The sequence below is a fragment of the Ochotona curzoniae genome, unplaced genomic scaffold, assembly GCF_017591425.1.
Source record: "Ochotona curzoniae isolate NIBS_2020 unplaced genomic scaffold, NIBS_Ocur_1.0 contig_291, whole genome shotgun sequence".
Taxonomy (NCBI): domain Eukaryota; kingdom Metazoa; phylum Chordata; class Mammalia; order Lagomorpha; family Ochotonidae; genus Ochotona; species Ochotona curzoniae.
In genome coordinates, this window is record NW_024465649.1 from 1,330,364 (window position 1) to 1,340,939 (window position 10,576).

Genomic DNA, 10,576 nt, shown 5'->3' on the forward strand with positions numbered 1-10,576 from the left:
TGGAACCCAGGGGAGACAACAGTAAACCTGGGCTCTTCACCCTTTGCCATTGCATGATCAGGGTGAAGTCTTAACAGTTTTAGGGAGCATTTCCTTCGCAATGTTGCTCACACCATCCCAGGGACTATCCTTAAACAGGGCAAAGATGAGGTATGGGTGGCTGCAGGTTAAAAACAGTCAACAACACTGGCTGAAAAGGGTGATGGAAGTGGTATATTAATACAGCAAAAACTCTGTTCCTAAACAATATAGGCATGTTTAAAAAAAAAAAAAAGGCTGCAGGGCCCGGCGCGGTGGCACAAGTGGTTAAGGTCCTCGCCCTGCACGTCCGGGATCCCATATGGGCGCTGGTTCTATCCTGGCAGCCCCGCTTCCCTTCCAGCTCCCTGCCTGTGGCCCGGGAAAGCAGTCGAGGACGGCCCAAAGCTTTGGGACCCTGCACCCGCGTGGGAGACCCGGAAGAGGCTCCTGGCTTTGGATCAGCATAGCATCGGCCGTTGCGCTCACTTAGGGAGTGAATCATCAGACGAAAGATCTTCCTCTCTGTCTCTTCTCTCTGTATATCCGCCTTTCCAATAAAAAAATAATAATAATAAATCTTAAAAAAAAAAAGGTTGCGTTCCCGAAGGACATATGTTTCAAAGGCCTTCAAATTTCAAAAGGAAATTCCCTAGGGAGCTACAAATAGTTGTTTCTTTTTCCTTGTTATTGTGAGAGGTCTTCCAAAAGTTTATCAAAGTGTGTATTATGAAAATAACATTATTTTCAAATGTTTTGCACTAAGAACTTAACTTCCCATTTTTTCCCCCAGAGTCTTTTTGAAGCCCCCTTTTTGTGGCAATTGGATTTAAAAAACAGAATGACTTCCAAAGTAAAAGCTACCTGAAGTGCAGAATACATTGATCAGAAACCGCAGGGGCACTATTGCAAAAAGAATCACTGGTAAGGATATGTCTATGTATCAAAGTTTTTATGTGCGTCTTCTGCTAGGAAGCGCTGTGTTCCTGGGAAAGTTATGTTACTCTCTGTACTTCATAAGTTCTTTCTCTCTGAGATAGAGATAGCAAGAAGATCAGTTCACAGAGCTATGAATATTAATAACACACCTGTATTTTTTAAAAAGATTTACTTTTTTTTTATTGCAAAGTCAGATATACAAAGAGGAGGAAAGACAGAGAGGAAGATCTTCTGTCCGGTGATTCACTCCCCAAGTGACCACAATGGCCAGTGCTGCGCCGATCCGAAACCAGGGGCCAGGAGCCAGGAGCCAGGAACTTGCCCCAGGTCTCCCACATGGGTGCAGGGTCCCAAGGCTTTGGGCCATCCTTGACTGCTTTCCCAGGCCACAAGCAGGGAGCTGGATGGGAAGTGGAGCTGCCAGGATTAGAACCAGTGACCATAGAGGATCCCAGGCACTATCAAGGCGAGGACCTTAGCCTCTAGGCCACGCCGCTGGGCCCACAGCTGTATTGATGGTTAACTATCTGCAGGGGTTCTAAACACTGTGGTAGTGAATTACTTAACATTGTATCTGGAGTATGGTGAGCTTCCCATGTTAGTTCTTTAGGATTCATACTGTCACCACCAAAAGGTTGTGAAGGTACTTCAAAAATATTTGCTGCCGACTGTGAACTGTGGAACATGAACAGAGAGCAACCAAATGGAAACACCAGATGATATATTCAGAATATAAGAGATTTGGGAGGAGAATGCTTAGGATCAAATAAGGTTAATCACAATAGGTTTTCTTAAAAAAAAAAAATGGAATGTGCTTGGAGAGGGAATTCTGAAGATAATGCATTCTAAATAAGGAGAGCAAAAGCTCCTGCTGGATGAATGAGAAATGTGAGAGCAAGTGTGAGATGTGGGGGAGAGTCACGGTGGGAGATATGGGAAAGCAGGAGAGCCAGAGACTCCTGGGTGGCCTGCCTTTCCCGCCTGGTGTTTCACAATGAGTTAGAGAAGGGCTCTCAGGTTTAGTGTGGACCCTCACTGCTTTGTTTCAGGTATGAAGCCAGGCAGCCAGCTGGAGGCAGTGTGCAAAGATTGTTTTGATTGTTAGTTGCTTAATAGGAGAAATCTAAGATATGATTGTTACAGAAGGACCAAGAAAAGATGCATAGTGGAAGGAGATAAGGTTGTATTAAATTTTACTGCAACTTTATATACTCTCTATTAAAAAAAATCTGCAATGGTCACTAGTAAGGATATCAATGAAGAAGGTTTTCATTTCAACAACAGCAAAAAATCTGTGCAAATGTTTTATCACAAAAGAATAAACACCCCAATTTTCTTGGGAGGAAGGGGTTTTCTGCCCAAGAAGGCAGCATTTTAGATTGTGGGCCAAGTTTCATTACTGCCAACAAGGAGAGAGAAGAGTTTCTAACTGCTAAAATAATGCATGCTTTTTGTCAGTCTGAAACGGAAGTCGAAGAACTTTTGGTCAAGACTGAGTGAATTACCAACTTGCATCAAAGTCAAGGATGGCAGAGGGTTCCGTCTGATAATACCAGACTCTCAGATAGGCTTTGTTACTAGTTCAGTACCTACAGTTTAATTTCTGAAGTCTTTTCATTTTTATTTATGAAACAACAGTTGTCTAGTACTGATGCCCTGTTAGGTTTGCTTTTTTAATTTAATTGAATCTCCCAGTTTTAGTGATGAGGAAAAATCCTATTTAGGAATAAAAGTTATAAAAAGAAATGAGTATAAAAGAGGTGAGGGTAGGGAAAAATTTATGTAAAGGAAAGTTTAAAACTGGGTCTAGATACATAGAAATTCACATTTAAAGTAGTTACCTTAATATCGTGTTTGATTCTGCTCCTCTTGCTACCCACATTGAACTCATTACAAAATGTAAAGGGAGAATATTGTTCAAGCCTTGGAACCCAGCAGAACATCTCGCTTGAGCAGCATTGTGTGATGGGCATGCGCAAGAGAGATACATGTATCAATTGTTTGTGTGTTCGTGTGCATATGCACGCACACATGCCTTTACCCACTATACTTTTGGTTGAAATTAAAGAATTTCAGCTTGACCTAACATAAACAAAACCAGGGATATCTTAGGACTGTGTTGTAGCACATTGCGTTAAGCCACCAACGGCGATGTTGATGTCCCATTTGGGCACATGTTTCTGTTCCAGCTGTTCTATTAGCAATCCAGCTTTCTGCTAATGCATTTGGAAAAGCAGCCAGAAACGGATCAAGTGACTGGACCCTGTCACCATCCATCAATCAGTTCTTGTTCAGAGACATACATGTCCATACCCATGGAAGCACAATTTCTTCAGTTCCAAGAACTGCTTAATCTATAACTCTATTGATAAAGATGAACAACAAAGACTGAATGTGAGAGCAGAACCCACAGCTTCAAGAGAGAAGGAGGTGAACAATTACAGCTCTCTGAAGCAGAGCAAGTCTAAAAACTTGGAGTCATTACTAAAGATTGATTTTTAAAGTTTTGATATGATTTCAGAGATACAGCAGCAATAACTTATAACAGGTTGCAATGACAATAATGCCTAGAACCTGCAAGAATGCATGGAAACAGTGAAAACATTCTTATGCAATACTTTAAAGTATTGTGGTAAATTGTGACATAATAGACACAGGCAGAACACTGATATGTCCAGCGACAACTATCGAAGCACACAATAGCAGCAAACTGGCTATTGAATTATTTCTTGGAAATGCTGTGAACTCACATGCTTTTCCAATAGCTCAAGCAGGTAGCAAAAGGCAAGCCTCAAAATGCACTTACTGAGTTATAACACATAAGAAGGAATGCTACAGTTTATCCATATGAAGTCTCTTCAAAAACACATGGAAATGTGTATCATGTAAAGCTAGGCATGAATTTCAAAACTTTCTTGAACCAAATAATACTTTTATGTTCAATGTTTCTATGATTTTTAAAGATACTCTCATATATTTGATTTAATCTACGAGTAAGAAAAAATAGCCAAACTTAAGAAAATAACTTAAGAATAAAGTTAAAGAATAAAATTTAAAGGATAAAAAAATAACTTATGAAATCTACTAACATAATTTATAGTATTGAAGTATCAAAAAGAAAATTATAATTTCTGCAGTTCCTGAAAATTTCAACTTATATCAACTTATATCACTAAGTAAATAAAACCTTAAAAAATAAAGTATAAAAATTTCTTAGAATGATAAAAGGCATATAAATCTCTACCTAAAAACTACTATTTTGTTGAATGAAAGCCATGAAAAATTTCATTATCAGGAATAAAACTAATATATCCTTTTTGTCACTTCTTTCATATTAATGTTTTTCTACTATGGCTGCCAACTGACAACCAGAAAGGAAATTAATGGAGCTTTGTCAAATTCAGTGAAGTATGCTTCTCACACTGTTCTCTCTGTGCCCACAGGAAGTGTGCGTCTGCCAGCCTTACTTGCACACGGTTAGGGTCATAGGACTAAATAAGGCCAGTGGAATTTTTCTGGCTTGGACATTACAAACATCCTGCATTCTCTCCAGACATTTCTTCTCCCCTCCAAATGAAAGAGAGCTTCTTGGTCGTCACATTTTGTGTGAGAGCTAAACTTTTTTTTCTGTTAATCTCTATTTCTATATGTATATAAATATTTATAAACATACATGCATCATGTGTGTTATAGCCCAATTGGGTGCTGTAACAAAGTACCTAAATGAGTGGTTTATAAACAACAGAAATTTTCTTTTCATCATTTCAGAAGTTGGGAAGCCCAAGGTCAAGTCACTAGGAAACTGATTGTCTTCTAATGCTCTGCTTTTCAACACATAAATGAAGTCGTCTTACTGTATCCTCATGGAGTCGAAAGAGCAAGTAATCTCTGTAAGATCTTTGCTACAAAGACATCAATCCCACTCATGAAGATTCCTCATGACCCAACCACTTAGCAAAGACACCACCTCCTAATGTCATCACCTTGAGGTAAGAATTTTAACATGTGAATTTGAGAGGAACATATATATCAAGCTCGTTTCAGCATATGTATATAATCTTATGAATGGCATATAAAAATATGTCATTCTTAAAAGAGAGATTGGTTCTTTAAAACTTCAGGGTGCAGTCTGAATTGAGATGTGATCTAACTGTAAAACAAACACAAAGATTTCAAAGAGAATAAAACACACAGAGAATGGATGATTTTTCATTAAGAAGTTTTCTGACAGAAAGTTGACTCAGCACTTAGAGCCAGGAGGGTGGGTGGTGTTCGCAGAGAGAGAAGGAAATCTTCCTAGGGGAGCCCCTACTTCACCTCCCGCTTCAATGGCATGTAAAGGAATGGCTTTTCAGACCTATGCTTACCCAGATTGTCCTATTCCCAATTTGCTTAATCCTGCAATGACTCTTAGTATTCCGTTTGAATATATTATGCAATGATGTACAGAACATCTATAATTGGATTTTAGAATTAATTTGCCAAAACCCAATCCTAATTTTCCTTTAATGACCGATTTTTCCTCTTTCCTGTATATTAAACCCGAAAGAGAATATCTCCCTTTCCCAGCCATACTCTTCTCCCCTACTTACTGGATAACAAAGAAGGGTTGCGATTTTCTTAGTCTTCTACTTCAGCATTTATGCCACGTATTTACCAACATTGTCAAAATAAATACCTTCTCAGGTGCACCCTATCAGTTTTTCCTCATTTTGTCACCTCTACTCTTTTTTTTTTCTTACCAACCTTATAGCAGGTAAGTCAAACATTCCTCTATGACTTCAGCAACTGGATCACAGTCCTCTTTATTTCAGGACCTGTCCTTGTCATCTGTGACTTCAGCATGTCTTTCACAACCTTATACACATAGATACATCCTTGGAAACATGTATTTTTATGTTTAATATTTCAGGGAATAGTATAGATTTCTCTGATCTAAATGTTAACTTAACTATCCTCCTCTTCCACATATTATCCCTGTGTCCATCCTGTGCATCTGTCATATAGTCTTGGGAGCACAGTTTGTGTAAACTTCTAATAAGAAGGGATGGAGCAACATCTTCTCCAAAGCTCAGTTACTTGACTCATTATATTTCAGCCATTTTACCTGGCATTCACCTAGCCAGGCATGCATAGCTCCATCTTAGTAAATATTATTTTTTCAAGTTGAAATTCAGATCCTCTCCAGCCAATTAAGTACTTGTATCTTTCCCTGTCTTGATTCCCACTATATTTCGTATTTGTAAAGATTCTAAAAGTATTGCTAAATTGGAGATGACAGATTGATATAGAGTGATAGAGATTTGTTGTTAGAGATTGGAGTATGCAATGATGCAGGCTGAGAAGTCCTATGATATGTGCTGCAAGTTGGAGGCTCAGAAAGGCAACAGTTAATTGCTAAGTATTGCACATATTTGGTGCTTAGCTCAGCACTATTGTCTAAAATTCATACATACAGTTTTAAGTCATAGTAATACTTACCAAGCTATTCTTTCTCTCTCCCTTTACTTCATCTCTGCCTTTTACTTTTCTTTTGAGTTTTCAATGATCTAATTTCAATTCATTTTATAATCACAAGCTTAACCATCCATAAATAAAGAATTAAAAGATTATTTAGTTAGTTTATATGCAGAATAACAGAAAGAGACGCACAGAGAAAATTCTTCCATTCATTTGTTCCTTCCTCAAATGACCACAGGAGTCAGGGTTGAGTCAGGTTGAAGCCAAGATCCAGGAATTCCATGGAGGTCTCTCCCACACCATGGGAAAAAGCTCAAATGCTTGAACATTATACTGACTCCAAGATGCATTAAGAGGGGGCTGATCTAGAAGTGAAGTAGCCATGATTGAAGCTGGGATTTCAATAAATTAAACAAACAAACAAACAAACAAAAAAACCTATAAATGCTGGCAAGGATGTAGACGAAACTGTACTATAATTTACTATCTCTGAGGATGTAAACTAATGCAAGTATAGAGATTTGTGACCTAGCCATCTCATGCTTAGGAATCTATCCAAATGAGTTGAAAACAGCCTATGAGAGTTATCTGTACTCCCATATTTATAACAGCCCAATTCACAAGAGTTAAAATATGGAAAAACCATGATGCCCATTGGCAGATGACTGGATGATGGAAATGTGGTAAAGACACACTGTGGAATATTATACAGCCAAAAAATAAAATTCTTGTGTTTTGCAGCTGAATTGATTCATTTGGAAAGCATTATGCTTAATGAAATAAGCAAATCCCCCAAAAGACCACATCATATGTTTTCCCTGATTTCAGATAACTAATGCGTATGAAGATGATTATTGTGTGTAGCTTTTGTTCACACACCTGAGGAATAGCAAGTATTTTTTGATTCTTTGATTGCTTTGGGTCTTTGTTAATACTGCTATTTCCTACTTGCCATTTGTGTTACTGATATCTAATGGAGTATTAGATGTGGAAAAAAATGTAAGTTAAAAATACAGAAGAATTCAGATGTGCCAAGCAGCAGCTTAATCTGTTCTGATACAACACTTACCCATCCATAATTATTTTTTTTAATACAGAACACTTTGTTTCATTGCTTATATATAAATCCAATAATACACTTCTTATTCTATTTTTTTTGGTAGTGAATAAATTTGAGTGAGCATAAATATTCTTTGAGAGTCTTGGAAAATTCAGGTAGGAATGTCAGCCAGCAAATTGCCATACAGGGTTGTTAGAGCAATCAGAAGCAAAAAGCAAAAATCAGAACACCATAGTAAGTGAAGGGTTTAAGTGTTTTTCATAGGCAGATTGATTTTTCATAGGCAGATTTAGTATTTTCTGACCAATATTTCATATGGTTTCCCCAAACCTATGAATTAAATTTTCTATTCCTATCTGTAATTGGTTTGTCAAAGAAATCAGCAAATGTCAGATCCAGGTTGGGATTCACCTTAGTCTAACTCTAAAGCCCATGACTTAATTTGGAGGTTAGAGACACGTTAGATTTGTTCTGTGTGCATTATTTGTTTTTCTGGCCCAATACCCTGTATTTCCTCTGGTAATACAACTCTTCTCTTTGATTCCCTCTGATTTTCACTGCATAGGTATCTCTGTGAAGAGGAAATGGCTGCTGTCATCTGCCGATACGGACTGCACTTCTTTACTGACAGTGATGGTCAAGACAAAAGTGATATGTGACCCACGGAGGGTCTATAATATCTTCTTCCCCTGGTTGTAAACTGAACTGGCCCAGTTAGAATGATTTCCTGAGAGTGAAGAAATGAAAACTGAAAGTGTTTTAGGACTCAGGTTATAAGAGCATATATCTGAAGCCATTGGCACTTATTCCTTCGACTCCTGAGAGAAGCATAAGTGAAATTGGCATGGGAAAGAGGTAAAGCCAGCTCTGTAGGTACATAACCCCCCCCCCTTTTTTTATCTAGTTAATATTGAATTTCCTATGATTGGAATAAATGTCTTAACACTGCTGTAGCAAAATACCACATATTGGACATTTATAAACAAGAGAACCAGATTTTTTTATGGCACTTCAGGTTGAACCTAATTACCTCCTAAACTCTACCTCTCAACAAAAATGTTTGACATATACATTCAAATCATATTCAAAAACTTAATTTTGCTCAAGAAAATCCAGTTTGTTCTCTTTTACTGGAAAAGAGATTGTCTTATAACTCAGCACACTCTAGGAAGAGTTAAAGGTCAAAACCAATCATACAAAATCTGTAAGAATATTCAAAAAGCAAATGAAAAGCTATAGCTAGGAGACAAAGACAAGAAGTTGGAGGTCAAACAGTGCCAGAAGTAAATTAGAAAGTGAGAGATGATGGAAGTAGAGCCATCGAAAGCCACTTTGTATGAGACCTGAGGCATCTTTCTTTTAAAAGGTTGCTAGCCAAAACAAGAGCCAGCACATGACCTTTGTTCAAAGACATGAATGGAGTAAGAGCAGCAATCAGAATTTCATAGGATACCATTACCCCATTTGAAAAGCAAATTCAAAGACCTGTTCTAGCAGGTTCTCCACTGGTAGCCACTACCTTCATTTTAGTGTTTATTATAAACTCAATAAATCGGATGTTAAATCCATAAGGAGAGACGAAAAGAAATTCAAACATTTAAGCATGTAACATGTAATTTTAGCTGATACAGTTAAGCTGTATGCAATTAAGTCATAGAAGAAAAGGAGCTTTGACACTGTTGGACTTAATTTGGTTAGGTTAGGAGATCATCAATCATTGACAATGTGCCAGAGAGATAACAACCTCCTCTAATTATATGACTGTTAAAAAAAAGGTAGGGGGCAGCTTTCTCTATATTTCATTTCCTAACTGGGTTTAACTGGGGATCAGTGTCAAGCAGCAAGCACCAGGATGTCAATAATTCATTGGTTCACCTTGTGATCACCATAGCTACCAAGAACTTTAGTGCCCTGACCTCTGCGAGGGAGGAGTGAAGGCTGGGATTTAAGCTTTATTTAGCAAATCCTTTCCATTCAAACCCATAAGCTCCTTGTCCCTGTCAGCAAGAAGGGGCCTTGTCAACAGATCCTGTTAGACAGGGGCACTGCTGGAGCAGAGAGCATTAGGAATACACTAAGAAGTGTCTGTTATAATCAATCCTGTCACATGTGTGCGCACACACATGTGTACACATGTGACATGGGTGTTTATATGGAAAAGCATCAGCTGAAACTGAAGTGTTTTTCTTTCATTCTATTATTATGCTAAGCTTTTTAGATGAAGAACTTAGTTTCTGCTTATTGTTTACAAGGCAAAGAAAAAAAGACAGAAAGATAGACAGCTTCTACCTGCTGGTTTACTCCCCAAATGCCCAAAGCTTCCAAAATCAGGTTTGACTGCAGCTGGAAGCCAATTTCATGAGTCATCATTCCTGCCTCCTAGGATCAATACGAGCAGGAATTTTGGATGAGGAGCCAGAGGTGGGAATCAAACCCAGGCACTTCCATGTGGGTCACAGATGTTTTGACCACCAGACCGAAAAGCCAACCTCAAGCAGCGTTTGTAGTAAAGACAAATGTCACTCACAGTTTGTGTGATTATTTTCCAGAACAGGGACAGTATCCAAACAAACTCATTGCAAAGTTCACCACCTGTGTGTAAAATATTGTGATTCTAAGTTTCTGAAGACTGTTAATTTAAGGGGATCAATGTATATTGAAGCTATAATAAGAATCATTAAATCATTTTACTTAAAGACTTACAGGTTGGGATTCACTTGAGATTTCTATACACAAAACATCAGAGATTATATGCATTTTTTTTTACAGTTTAAGGAAGCGATTGTAAGCCTATTGAATTGCTTTCCAAGAAATAGGGCATAGTAAAATTTGTCTAAATTGCTAAATTCTCTGATCTTACCACATTTAACAGTTGATAGTTAAACCAAGTTACTACAGCCATGAAATGGAGTAAGAGAAGGGTCTTGCTGAATAAATCATTTCAGTTTCAAGGCAGCTTGATAAATGGTAATTGGGGTATAAATTCTATTTAGTGAGAAACTCTACACACTAAATTGGATGCACACAGTGAACTTGAGAAATGAGTTTGAGATGAGAAAATAGTCTATTTGTGAACTGAAGAAATGTAGCAATTGCTAA